At 34.4% G+C, this 14,757-nt stretch overlaps 1 long non-coding RNA gene across 1 annotated transcript; it reads left to right on the forward strand.

Annotated features, from left to right (window-relative positions):
- Positions 1-10,074: 10,074 nt before the first annotated feature.
- LOC138313248 (uncharacterized) lies at positions 10,075-14,457 on the forward strand. The gene is made up of 3 exons (XR_011207148.1): positions 10,075-10,278; positions 11,499-11,619; positions 11,963-14,457. It is a non-coding gene; the product is annotated as an uncharacterized lncRNA (long non-coding RNA).
- Positions 14,458-14,757: the final 300 nt, after the last annotated feature.

Here is a 14,757-nt window from a genome sequence, read left to right on the forward strand (position 1 = left end):
GATCATATCCTTATATTGTTTGGTTAACAAAATACTTTTTCAGAACTCTTTTATGCATCCAAAACTTAACTTCAACTAATTGACATATTTCCTATATAAATATGCATTTATCTGGAGTTATATATTCACACTCGTCAAAAATCAAATAACAAACTGTTCGAAATAGTGATGTTGTGACATACCGCAATAATCGAAGCATATTACATATTACACAATAGCAATCTTTCTACATGTAGTTAAAGTCACATATGTCTCACATTTTGCTCTGACGGAATTTGTAGCCACCATTTTACTCTGACGGAATTGAAATACCGTTGTACCACTCTGACGGAATTAAAAAACCGATGTACCACGATTACCCCCGTGTGTATGCAGGTCATTGATCTCAATATGTACTTTTGCTTACGTACATGTTACCGGAACAGAGCTTCGCTCTTATTAATGTGTTGAATTGATTTTTTTCTATCGGTAGTAATAATTAAGAATAAATATATTTATTACAATTTGGCTGATTGGAGGGGATCAAGTGAATCGCACATCTCTTTTAAAAATCTTCCCTTGGAGTAATGGTATAGAAAATGTTGGTCTAAAGTAGCCTGGAGTTAGTATTTTATTCATATATTGATACATATACATGAATACATTACATAAACACATTTCGGAATCGGAAAGCAAGCTTAGAGCTTATATAAATTCCTTTCCCTTAAATATCAAGCCAAATTAAAACTTCGGCACTAGAAACAACCTATACAAGATATGTATAAAGAAAATTTAGCACAGAAAAATATTGAGTTCAGAAAAATACGTGTACATAGTGACAAGTGTTGAATACAAGATAAATACATACAAAGAACATACATGTGGTGATTACAATATACGAAAATTGGATTCATAGTTCTATTAAAATTTGGTATGAAGTGTTATTAATAAACATCCACTTTAACAACGCTGATAAAATTACAATTCAACAAAATCGTTTACTTAATTTGATTTATGTATGTACTGCTAGAAATATTTCTTCGTTTTTTTATTGAATAGTTATCATCTGATCTTCCAAAAGTAAAGTTATTCGGTAAGAACAATATCTAATTGATGTAGTGTATTTTGTCTGATTATGGTATATGTACATGTAGTTAGAACATGAAAAAATGATGATTAGTTTCGACCGAACCACAGGTACAAAGACAGTGGACTATCTTCTAAGTTTCTTGTATATAAATGTTGGTCGAGTTTAAGTCTTAAACGTGTGTGTGAAATTTGGAGATACATGTATCCATTTCCCTGAGTTAAAGTATAAGGTGGGTTAATTATACTTTTTTTGCGAAAAAGTTTTAATAGGCCTAATGCCAATAGACGGCTTTTCACGATTATCTACTGGTAATGCATTCCATTACTTAATTGAAGAATTAAAAAAAGAATCTTTATAAACTGTGTTTTGCAGTTTAGTAGCTGTAAATTATCTAAATGTCTAGTATTATATTAGTGACCTTCTGATACCTTATTTGGAATTAGATGTGATAGATATTCTGGAGTTTTCCGATGATACATTTTGTATAACTGCAAAATTTTATGATTTTCTCTCCTTGTAGATAATTTTCAAGTCTAAATCTTTATATAATAGACTGATACTTGATAATTTAGTAGCACCTGTTAGCTGAGTTACAGTACTTGCTGCCTCCAATTGTATATTTTCTAAAATTTGGCATTATATAATTTGGTAGGTTATTCCAAACAAAATCAGAATATTCTAGAATCGGTCTTATGAACTTGAATGTTGTCATCGTGTCTTGATGATTGTGAATTGGCGATATACTTTTTTGCATGTAAAAATATTTTGCAATATCTTATTTTCGGACAATCATACGTATGTACACGTATTGGTATCTCAAAATGGTGAAGTGTGCCCGTTTAAAAAATAGTTTAGATAAAATGTAACCAATTATATTTATAATTCATGATTTGGGGACTATTCCATCGATTTTTTTTCAAGTTATACAATGTGCCCGTGATCACAGCAGCTAAATAATCCATAGAAGTTACCCGCATTATTTCTGCAGTTAACATATAAGTTACCCTAATCATCACATTTAAGTTACCCTAATCCAACGTCTGTGGATCTACTTACGCTTCAAATTTTGTAAGCATTGTTAGAAGACATGAAATTGATTATAAGTATGATAACATTAATTATTCAAAGTATCAAATAATTTACGCAGAGTTAAAAGAAACAATTGTACACACGACACGTGCTTTTTACATAGTAAATACATACAATAATTACTGATAATGGTGATCATGTGACCATACTTCATTTAGTCGATTGGACTGATATAGTGACGTCAATTTTTGTTTATATATACATATATAGTGATCGACTCGGCCTGCGTCCATTTATAATTCCAGCACATTGTGGATCAGATATGCTAAAATCAATAAAACTGCATTTTAGCTATAGTGACGTCAATTTTTGTTTATATATACATATATAGTGATCGACTCGGCCTGCGTCCATTTATAATTCCAGCACATGTGGATCAGATATGCTAAAATCAATAAAACAGCATTTTAGCTATTACAACCTACAAGAGTATGAAATTTAATATATCAATTTTCTTGGGAACGATAACCAGTAGAGAAGGGAAATAAAGTGTTCTAAATATAGGTCTTATCGTACAGTCATATATAAATAGATTGGGGTTTTCATGCTATAGCTATATTTTAAACATCTAGCGAATCACTTCCGGGACAGGAATTACCATGTGACCACTTGGATACTAAATTGGTGTTTTAGTCGTTTAAGTAACTAAATGCAAGTTTCGATAAAAAAAATGAGGTATGACATATAAGCTCACTATGATTTCAATAGGGTTGATGACGAGATCTGGAACCATGTGTTAATGTACGTGCATAACACATTGTTAATTATGGTCATAAGTGTGTGTAACCATGCAATGCATGCTAATTTATGGAATGTAAGCGAACTACAGCCATATTGTGACTATGCATGCTACTTTATTAAAGGTATAAGAGGACTACAGTCATATTTTTTAAATTTCTTCTGTAGTTATATTCAATTTGTAATCAAATGTTCGATCGAAGCCTACTTCCGTTGAACAATTAAAATCAATAGTATTTTGTTATATTATTATATACATTTATTTATGTATGAAGCATTACTTAATGCAAAGCCTATGTACAATAAACTTTCTTAAAATGATCATCACTTACCACTTTTAGCCCATTCTAGTATACATCCTATCCATTTGCTAACAACCAGTTCAACTTAGCATCACATGATAAGCATTATATATTTACTGTCAAACTTAAATTTTGTTTACATACGTATTTGATACACGCGAATCTGAATAGAAAAATTTTTTTAATGGTATTTATTTTACAAATTTTTTTTTAAAACGCAAAACGTAACAGTGCATATTGCTTATAGACCTTAATATTACCATATAAATTAGGGATTACTTTTTCTCGCGTAAGAATACAGTTGGTAGTAGACTAAAGGTTACACATTGTGCACACGGTGTGAACTACGAGTGGACACGGAGTGCACGAGGTTTAGACTACAGGCAGACACGGAGTGCACGAGGTTTAGACTACAGGTAGACACGGAGTGCACTACGTGTGAACACGGTGTCCACTACAGGTGGACATCATGTCCCAGGTAAAATGTCCACTACATCCAGACCACAGACAGACTAGATGATGTGCCACAGAGATATGAGAAAATATGTATTTAATTCTGCAGTCTATGTGGGACTTTTACAGATAGAAATATTTATTGCGATCAGAAACATAATATTTATTGCAACATAAAAATTGCCGTTGATGACTTGAAATCATTCGTACTGTAATGCTTATTTGAATAGATACATATAAAGTAAAATGTATCAATATATATTATCATACAATTTAATATATAAATAAGGACGTTTATTAGAAGTTATAAAAGCAACTGCGTTATACTGCGTTTGCATTTCCCAAATTAACTGCGTACTAGGTAAACCACATACGGTACTCTTGGTAATGCGTGTGTTTCAAACTCATGAACCTATATGATTTTATAAAACGGGTATATTTGATTTGTGTCCTCATAGAAACAATTCTCAAAACCAAACGCATGCTCCGCTATTTGACATGGTCTCTAAATAGTAACCCCATGTACCTAATCTAGGCTAGTTCTTTTCGATACAACCTGCTCGATCACATCTACATACCGAACGATTTCCGTAATAATATATCGTTTCCGAGATGGTGTAGTAAGACGTTACGGCTGACCTGAGCCATTTTTCCTTAGACTTACGCAACCCATGTCACATGATGGGCATTTTATAGAGCTTTTCGCTTCTGTGTCACATATAACAAGGAAAAGTATTCTAAGAGAGATACTCGTTGTCTGATGTTATGCTGATCACATAATTCAATTAAATTTCATGTGATCATGCAGAGTGGATATATATGAATTGCGACCTTTTAATTATAAGTAGTCATGAAAATCAATTCAGAAATAAATCGATTTACGATTATAATAAACTCATGCCTTGAGGTAAATAATCTTATAGATTGGACAAGGACTCATGTGGGCGTTTAGTTATCATTGTTTATGTTTCATGTATCTGGATGATACAGGGGGGCTCGTCTTGGAACCTCTGCAAATATTGGAGCTCCCATATGCTAATGTCCATATTGTGTATCCAATATGGACAGAGGGTTTCATCAAGATATGGAAAAACATTCTTACCATAGTATGTAAAGAATTATCAAAAAGGTGAGATATTTTACAGAGAGGGACCTTTTAATAAGTCCAAAGTCAGTCCAGTGTGATAGTGTCCAATTTGGACAAAGATATTAAGACATTATCATGATCTTTTGTTTGTCACAATGGATAAGGGTAACTGCAATTTGTATATTTAAGCACCGAGATACCTCTGGCCCTGAACACCAGACGATAGACAGATAGGCGGCATATGCATATGAATACGTAGTATGTCGGCGTAGGTGGTGCCAGAGCGCAGTAGTACATTTTCATAACCTTGAATAAGCCGACACAACCACGTTAGGATATGGGGGCAGGTCCAACGCCGATTCAGACTTACAACGGTTACCATCCGAGAATACCGCATCTATACCTAAGTTTTTTTTCAACCAATGAATAAATCTATCCTACTCCTAGCCATCATTATTCATCACGCAGTGGCATGTACTATAGTGTCCAAACACAGAAGTATACTTTTCCGCACACTTTAAATTTCCCTCGTCGTTTGTCGCGCCATTATTTCCCCGCGCTCGTAGTAAGCATAACACCTATAACTTTGACTGGATTGCTATATTGGGTTAGTATATAGAATATTCTTGAGAGTAGAATTCGATGACATAACGTAAGTAGTGAGGGCTATCTCGAGATGTTGTTGTCAGGTACTGGAATATTCGGAGATAGACCTGGCCCGATTACCAAAGAAGCTGTGTCAGATTCTTGTATGTCCATCAATTTTTCTATCGAGTACACCGATACTTGGCGCTGCTTATGTCCCGTAACGCCTCCTAGACATCTTATCTGTCATAATGTTCTCTATAGTCTGTTGTCGGGGGCCTCGAGTAATCGCTCTGGCAAAATTTATAGTAATAAGTAGTATTTTAGATACTACATTTTGTGATAATGAAGGGGTGTAGGCTACTCTTATATTAGTCACGGCCTTTGCGAATCCTAGTTTGTTCACTCTTCTAACGAGGAAGGGGTCAGGTCCTAATGCCACATACATTATTTGCGAAACTTAATGCACGATTGGTGCAGATGAGCTTATTTATTATTAGTCTCACACTCTGAAATTTATGTGTAAAAAAAGTTAATCTAATGAGTTCTCGCAGAATTGAGTGAATTCAGTGTGTTTATATTGATTTTTGTTTCCTAGGAGATAAAATTTACGGCTCTGAAAGATGGCGCCAGAGATGACTGACAATAATGTACATAAAGACTGGAAGGTTACATTAAATAGTAATCACTGGAGAAAAAGTGGGCCTGCCTCTTCTTATTATGAACTCATGAGAAAATATTAGGTTTTTTAATGGTGATATGGTCAAAGTATAGGGGACAGCAAGGTAAATGTTCAAAGTACAGGACGGTAAGGTAAAGGCAAGTGTAGGAAGTTCCAAAATGTAGGGGACAGTAGTATAGGTCAAAGTGTAGTAAAGCATAAACAAAAAAAGTATATCAAAGTAAAGGGAAAAGGAAGGCCAAAGTCAAAGGATAGGGGACAGAGTAAGGTAAAGTTCACAGTGTAGAGGTATACAGTTATTGTACAGTCAAAGTGTATGATGTATGAGTACTAGAAGGTAGAAGGTGAAAGTGAAACAGACTAGAAAAATTAATAGGTCAAAGTGAACGGAGACTAGACGGTAAAGGTCAAAGTGTAGGGGACAGTAATTTAAAGGTAAAAGTGAAGGAAAGTCATAATGTAAAGGTCAGAGTTTAGGGGACAATTAGGTAAAGGTCAAAGTGTAGGAAAGGGTAAGGTAAAGGTCAAAGGGTAGGGGACAGTAAGGTAAAGGTCAAAGTGTAGGGCACTGTACGGTAAAGGTCAAAGGGTAGGAGACAAGAAAATAAAAGGTTGAAGTGAAGGAGTGAATGTAAAGGTCAAAGTGTAGGAAGCTATGTAAAGGTCTGAAAGATGTAGTAAGTTTTGTATTCGAATTATTCGGTCAAATGTAATCGATTACTATTCGATTAATCAGTTTGAATTGAAGGCAACTAATATTGTTTACTACTGACTACTGAAAAGTCCGCCATGTTTATAAACTAATAATAACACCTAACGTTACCGGTAATATGAAGAGAGGAAGGCCTTATATAATAAAGCCTACCAACAAGTAAAAAAAGATCAAAGTGTAAAAAACAAAGGTATTTTAGGTCCCAAATGTAGCTCTGAAGGTAAAGTGTTGTCTTCCGTAACATCGATCCTTAAATCAAGTCTGCTAACCCGCTGTTTTGACGTGACCTTCAGTGGGACACGTAAGGAAATCAACCAAATCTGGCCGCCACGGAGCAAATGACTTGTTTTTTAGGGGACAAAATTAGCCAATGAACTTAAGGTAAATTTCAAAGTGATCAAAAAAAATAAAGTAAATCAAGGAAACTAATATATGTCAATGTAGAAAGAAGGTAAAAAACTTTCTTTTTAAGGTAAAGGTAAAAGTGCAAAGTAAAAGGTAAAGGTTCAAGATTAGTGCATCCTTCCAAGTAAAGCTGCAGGTAGGGCGTTAGAATTGATCAAAGTAACCTGCTGCCCCTAAATGTATCGTAAGTAGGCGACTAAGGTAAAGGTCAAAGTATCTTTTCTAGTAAGTAAAGGTTACTTTAGGGACCTAAGGTCTCCCTTGACACACCTCAGTTTTGGTTTCTTTTAGTTGAGGCTCGCCCCTGTGAGGAAAGGCTCTGGGTTCTGTCAAAGTGCCGAGACACACCAAAAGTCTATAAAAGTGGTAGTTTCTGCTCCTGCTAAAGGTCAGCATAAGGGAGTGGAAAGGTACTGGTCAAAGTGTAGTATAAATGTGAACCGTCAAAGGTCAAAGTGTTTAAGTAAAGTGTCTTCGGCGGCATGCTTCAGTGATATAGCACTATAAGTTCAAAGGCAAGGAGACACTATACAAAAGTAAAGGTCAAAGTAAGTAAGCAGTAGGTACACTCACTCGCACAACATACACGCAACACACCGCAATACAAGGGAGGTCGTCATATAACATGACCATATCTGTTAAAAGGACGTTAATAAATCAAACAAACAAACAAATCGCCGAGCGTCCCGGCGGCGATAAGGCCTCCATGACGTAACAACATGCAGTCGATTCGCTAGTGAAAATTGCGAACAGCGTGTTGCACAGCTTTCTCATGACTATCCAATTTTCAGTAGTGAGTAATGACTTTAAACGATCCACAGAGACCGTAATTATAACAAGTATATCTCACATCAATTATGTTAGTAGAGTTCAAAACATGTACATAAAGAGATGAAACTCCAGTCGAAATGGCTTACTCAGGTCAATGCGTTGGGACAAGTAAGGTTAAGGTCAAAGTGTAGGGGACAGTAAGGTAAAGGTCAAAGTACGTAGGGACAGTAAGGTAAAGGTCAAAGTGATAGGTGACAGTAAGGTAAAGGTCAATGTAAAGGTAGGAAAGCATAAGGTAATGGACAAAGTGTAGGGGACAGGAAGGTAAAAGGTCAAAGTGAAGGAAAGCGTAATGTAATGTCAAAGTGTAAAGAGGAAAGGAAGGTCAAGGTCAAAGGATAGGAGACAGAAGGGAAAGGTCAAAGTGTAGGAGACCAGAAAGGTAAAGGTCAAAGTGTAGGGGACAGTAAGGTAAAGGTCAAAGTGTAGGTGACAGTAAGATAAAGGTCAAAGTGTAGGGACAGTAAGGTAAAGGTCAAAGTGTAGGTGACAGTAAGATAAAGGTCAAAGTGTAGGAACAGTAAGGTAAAGGTCAAAGTGTAGGGTGACAATAAGGTAAAGGTCAAAGTGTAAGGACAGTAAAGTAATGTCAAAGTGTAGGTGACAGGAAGGTCAATGTCAAAGTGTAGGGGACAGTAAGGTAAAGGTCAAAGTGTAGGTGACAGTAAGGTAAAGGTCAAAGTGTAGGTGACAGTAAGGTAAAGGTCAAAGTGTAAGTGAGACAGTAAGGTAAAGGTCAAAGTGTAGGTGACAGTAAGGTAAAGGTCAAAGTGTAGGGATCAGAAGGTAAAGGTCAAGGTAGGGGACAGTAAGGTAAAGGTCAGTAAGTAAAGGTCAAGAGTGAAGGGACAGTAAGTAGGTAAAGGTCAAAGTGTAGGTAACGGTATAAGGTAAAAGTGAAGGAGACTAGAAAGTAAAGGTCAAAGTGTACAAGACTAGAAGGTAAAGGTCAAAGTGTAGGGGACTAGAAGGTAAATGTCAAAGCGTAGGGGACTAGAAGGTAAAGGTCAAAGCGTAGGGGACAGTAAGGTAAAGGTCAAAGCGTAGGGGACAGTAAGGTAAAGGTCAAAGTGTAGGGGACAGTAAGGTAAAGGTCAAAGTGTAGGAAAGCATAAGGTAAGGACAAAGTGTAGGGACAGAAGGTAAAGGTCAAAGTGTAGGAAAGCATAAGGTAAAGGTCAAAGTGTAGGAAAGTAAGGTAAAGGTCAAAGTGTAGGAAAGCATAATGTAAAGGTCAAAGTGTAGGAAAGTGTAAGGTAAATGACAAAGTGTAGGGGACAGGTAAGGTAAAGGTCAAAGTGTAGGGAACTTAAATAGGTAAAGGTCAAAGTGTAGGGGACAGTAAGGTAAAGGTCAAAGTGTAGGAAAGCAGTAAAGGTAAAGGTCAAAGTATAGGAAAGTGTAAGGTAAAGGTCAAAGTGTAGGGCACTTAAAGTGTAAAGGTCAAAGTGCAGGGGACAGTAAGGTAAAGGTCAAAGTGTAGGAAAGCATAATGTAAAGGTCAAAGTGTAGGAGAAGTGTAAGGTAAAGGTCAAAGTGTAGGAAAGCATAATGTAAAGGTCAAAGTGTAGGAAAGTGTAAGGTAATGACAAAGTGTAGGGGACAGGAAGGTAAAGGTCAAAGTGTAGGGCACTTAAATAAAGGTAAAGGTCAAAAGTGCAGGGACAGTAAGGTTAAGGTCAAAGTGTAGGAAAGCATAATGTAAAGGTCAAAGTGTAGGAAAGTGTAAGGTAAAGGTCAAAGTGTAGGGCACTGAAAAGTAAAGGTCAAAAGTGTAGGAGACTAGAAGGTAAATGTCAAAGAGTAGGAAAGCGTCAGGTAAAGGTCAAAGTGTAGGTGACAATCAATCATATCTTATATCAAAATCATATGAAATTTAATCCTACTTTAACATGATGTTAGTTTCAAGACCAATCAGATAATCTTTGAGAAAACTTTGTATTTCTACATTACTGCTCATAAAAGCTTATAAATAATCACCTTTTGAACAACTGAGTCTTGATTATTAATAAGACCTGACCTATATCCTTCTAGAAGCAAACTTCCTTAAAATACATAAAATGACACATTAATATTGATCAATCATTTCATATTTTCGATTACTAATTTAAAAAGAAAAACTCCTGAAACCAGATATTTCATTTCATTTAGAATAGAAGTGTCTTTTGTATAACACTTTGACTTGAATATGATATTGGATAACAGATATCCTAAATCTAAGATTGTGTTCACTTATCGCTAGATAATTTTTACTCTCATTACAGGATGTTATGGTGATCGTGAAAATTCATGAGGTAACTGATGTTGAAGGTACTTTATAATATGGTAAATTTGAGATATGTTTGTTGGTCACTGCCAGGTTAATATCTTACTCAGGCCAGATGCATTAATTTATTGATAGTTATTTATACTAGTTTTTGAACTATTGTCACTCAAAGACACCTAGTTAAAGGCCCACTACCTTACCAAAATGGCTTTTGATTTTAAAATGGAAATGTAAAATGAGATTGATACTTTTGTAGACTTGCACAATACTACACATATCACCACCTTCTGAACAATTTGATTAAAATAAATAAAATATTAAGTTTAATAATGCGGGTCGTTTATGTTTCCCGCCGTCATCCTAAATACGGCGCGGTAGTTGACTATCACTGCGCCGGACGGCAAAACAGTGAAATGACTCTCTACTGTTATCATATATTACGGAGGAAATTTTGCATATGTTTGGTATTGTAAGCTCATCTAAGGCCATCAGCATATATTTTATGATGTTATTAATGTTTTTAAGAGACCTTAATGTTTTGCTCAGGAAAGGTAGTAGGCCTTTAATAAAATATTGGATTTTTTGGAAATTTTGCTGTTTCGACCATATACACAAGAGATTAAATCCATAATTTCCTTATGAGGTGTTTGATATATGGATGTTTGCAGAATTTATTTTCCAGTGGTTGTCTTTAAAAATATACCAGTTATAATTAATTAGAATCATATTTTCAGAATAGAAATGTAGCTTTAGGACAAAATTTGCATCTGGCAACTTGCTACATATATTGATTGATTTTATTTTAAATCTGTATACTCGGGAAATCTGTCCATACCAGCCAAATATGCTTGTTCTGATGACATGCGGTTTAGATAAGTTATACTGTATATATAAAATGCAAAAGTGGATCCAAGATCCTTCTGGGATGATAAATCATGGCTGACTGTCCTCTCCATTTGTGGCACAGCTAATTTGGAACTATTAGGATTTGACAAAATTGGTGGTAACCAATTTAATTAATGACATATATTAATGTATATACAGGAATACATTGGGTTATATTTACACAACATGAAGCATGTACATTGTTGATAGCTCAATTTATGTCAAGATTGCACTAAAACCAAACAATTATGGTAATAAACAGAGGACTACACATATTTATCTTTAGAGAAAAGATCTTCAAATAGTGTATGTAATTTAACATAATCTTATAAGAGTAGATGTGATAAGTAAAGTTTAATCTCATTCTTTTTCAATTTTATTTGTATTTTTTCAGTTTCATTACTTGTGGATGCCATCGGGAAAGTCACTTGAACACAGCAGTAATAGATCACTCGCACAGACAGCATGTTATAGGCCATATTTCTGAGAAAGCCTAATTGGTGAAGCTCAAGATGGTATGGATATATCTTCAACTCATTTGATGACAAAAACATTGGAAAGTCATGCATTACAACACATATCAATCTGGTAAACTTGTTATGCAGAATGTATACATACATGGAATTTGATAATTTGGAAAGGGCTTGCATGTTAATAGGCATAGCCTAGACCTGATGTCAAATCCATCTGATGTACATTTGTATGTAAAAACTATAAAATCTTCTTGAAATTGAAATACATGTTGTCAACCACTAGGTAAACAAGCTTACATACCTATATCATGGATATCAGAAATATTGTTTGCTTTCATCAAGAGATTTTGCATATTATTGAAACTTATTATTTTTGAATTAACAGAAAATATTCAGACACTGGAAGGATAGCGATAGTAGATGCTCGGGAAAATTACATCACCAGTTTACTGAGCTACATCTGTGTCCTCCCCATTTGGTAAATAACTTAAATTGTATTGAATGTATATAGTTGAAATAATTTTGTTCTTATATCCCCTGCAACAAAGTTAGGGTATACTGGAATCATTACTTCCCTGGATGTATGTCTTTCCACCTAGATGTCTGTTATCTGCAAATATTGTCCTGACAACTCTTGAACTGTACCAATTCTAATGAAGCTTCACAGTAATGTTGGGGACCATGTGTAGATATGCAAGGACACTTTTGTTTTCCAAATAAATTGATTGCTAATGTAACATACACAGGTTTTGTAATATACTGTGAAATCATTAATTTTTGTGGGGGTTTGATTTTAATAAATGTATACCAATGTCATGTAAGTTTATGCGTTCATACATTGTAGCATGATAAGTACCTCACTACATTAAGTCTATTTCAGATAGAAGCATGACAAGTTCAAAGATGGAAAGTATTCTTCAAACAAAGATAGTTTTCAAAATTCCGTAGACTTTATCTACATGTACCAAAGTATAAATTATTGAGTATATCTTGAATCAATCAATATGACACAATAATTGTTTGATGGAAACGCCTGTAAAAACTCTGGTTGAGTACCGCCTCTAGCATGTGATTGTATCCACTTGGGCGATCAAACAGTACAGGTGACAGTGTCGACTGTGTATTTTAACAGTAATGTGTGAGGTTTTCTCCACGAATTTAAGTGCCAACAAATAGTAAAATTTTAGAATCTATGAAAATTGAGCCCGACGAAAATAGATGATTTCACAGTAGACAATAAATCTTAGACTAATTAAATCAATCTTGTTCAAACCTGGTGGTCAAATAATGTAACACATGCATATGGATGCCTATAATTCACACGTCACATTGTATAATAAAATCATTGTTTAATAATAACAATGGTTACCTTGGAAACACAGTATACATATACCACATGCATTCACATGTATAAATGTGGTAAATGCAGTTCTAGTTATAAATATAAAAATGTTTTGTGTGCTTGTTGAGTCACTATGGATAAAAAATATTGAATTAAACTTTGCCTTTTGTCAACATTGGTATACCTATGCATATTTATTTATTTATTTACAAGCATGCAGATTTGAAGTGCTCCTGGATGAACATTTCAAGCTTCTCAAGACTGACACTACTCTTTGCTGAAGTTGAAAATTTTGTTCAGGAGCAGTCTACCAGGATGATCAATGGTCGGTCAATTAAGAGATGTGGCTCAAGGATGTTTCAGAGGATTCCATTGAAGAAAGGAATAGCACATTTGGTCTTTTCTCAAAACTATAGATATATATTATGTAACGTTATACGGCAAATACAAATAATATGAATGCTCACATAGTCACAATTCACCCAGAATTACATTTGGTTAATTTCAGAATAATATCAAGTACAAATTTCTTAAAAATAACACAGTAGGTTAAAAAGTTGTAAAACAGAAACGTAAAACTATTTCTGAAGAAATTAGATTAATACAATGGATGAAGCCTGGGTGGATAATGTTATCTGTACTTTGAATAAGATATCAAGAAGAAAAGCTATAGAGCTAGAAAGAAATTTTTACATAGTTTTATCAATTGTGAAGAGAAGGTTTATTTTCTTTGTCAACTGAACATGTCACAGCTACGATGGCCAACAGCGGCCGGCAAAAAAACAACTCCTACAAAACGTTTTTCGTACTTAAATAGTCATTGATATTTAAGTACAACTTTTATTTTCTAAAAAATATTTTTTGTCATGAAAAATAATTATGTACAAAAAATATTTTCTAAAAATATTTTTTGTCGTGACAAATTTTTATCACATTTTTATGTAAAAAAAAAACAACCCAGGTCTGATGCTAAACCCTGTTTTAAATGGAATCTTCCTATTCTCAGGTGTACAATTAATCTTTCAGATAAGGAATTCAACAATGAATGTTCCATTTGGCTTGCTTAAAACATAGACTGTGTCATAGACAATTAATACTGGTTTCTTAGTGGACTTAATTTTATCTATATTTGAGAAAGTTCATAAAAGTCGCAAAATGTAAGTGGTAATAAACAGGTCATAATCTCTATTTTTTGCCTAATTATTATCCCTTTTATATATCTTTATATAACTAGTTATATATCTCTATGACTAGTTTTGTATATTGTATTTTAGGACTGATTGGATAACAAAATGGCCAACTAGCAGCCATTTTGGATTTTGACAATTATCACTATTTTTCAGAAAGTATTGAAGGTATCTATGTGCTAAAAATTTAAACTTCTTCAACATATATTAGCATCAGGTCATAGATAATATTTTTTTTTATGTCATATTTTGTTTTCAAAAGTAATTTGCTATAGCCATCAAATGTATAATCATCATAAGAGTCATATTATTCTATTATGGCCCTTTCCAGAGGGAACTGTTCTCCTTATATGTTGTTGCGAGGTCTGGCGAGGTATAGACCCCGAGTCGAAGAAGAAGAATAGATTTAGTACGTCACATGACATTCATTATGACGTCATATATTTGGTCGCAAGTTCATTCCCGGGGGACTATACTTTGGTATAGTTCCCGTAGTCAGGTATAGTCTCCCGTAGTCAAGAAGGACAGGGAACTGTCGCAAAATACATGTAGACCATGGCTGTTATCTAATCGCATTCCTAGTAATTATCATGTGATGTACTAAATATATATAATTCACATCTATAATAAGAACCCTGTCTTAAATTTACC

The sequence above is a fragment of the Argopecten irradians genome, unplaced genomic scaffold, assembly GCF_041381155.1.
Source record: "Argopecten irradians isolate NY unplaced genomic scaffold, Ai_NY scaffold_0618, whole genome shotgun sequence".
Classification (NCBI taxonomy): Eukaryota; Metazoa; Mollusca; class Bivalvia; order Pectinida; family Pectinidae; genus Argopecten; species Argopecten irradians.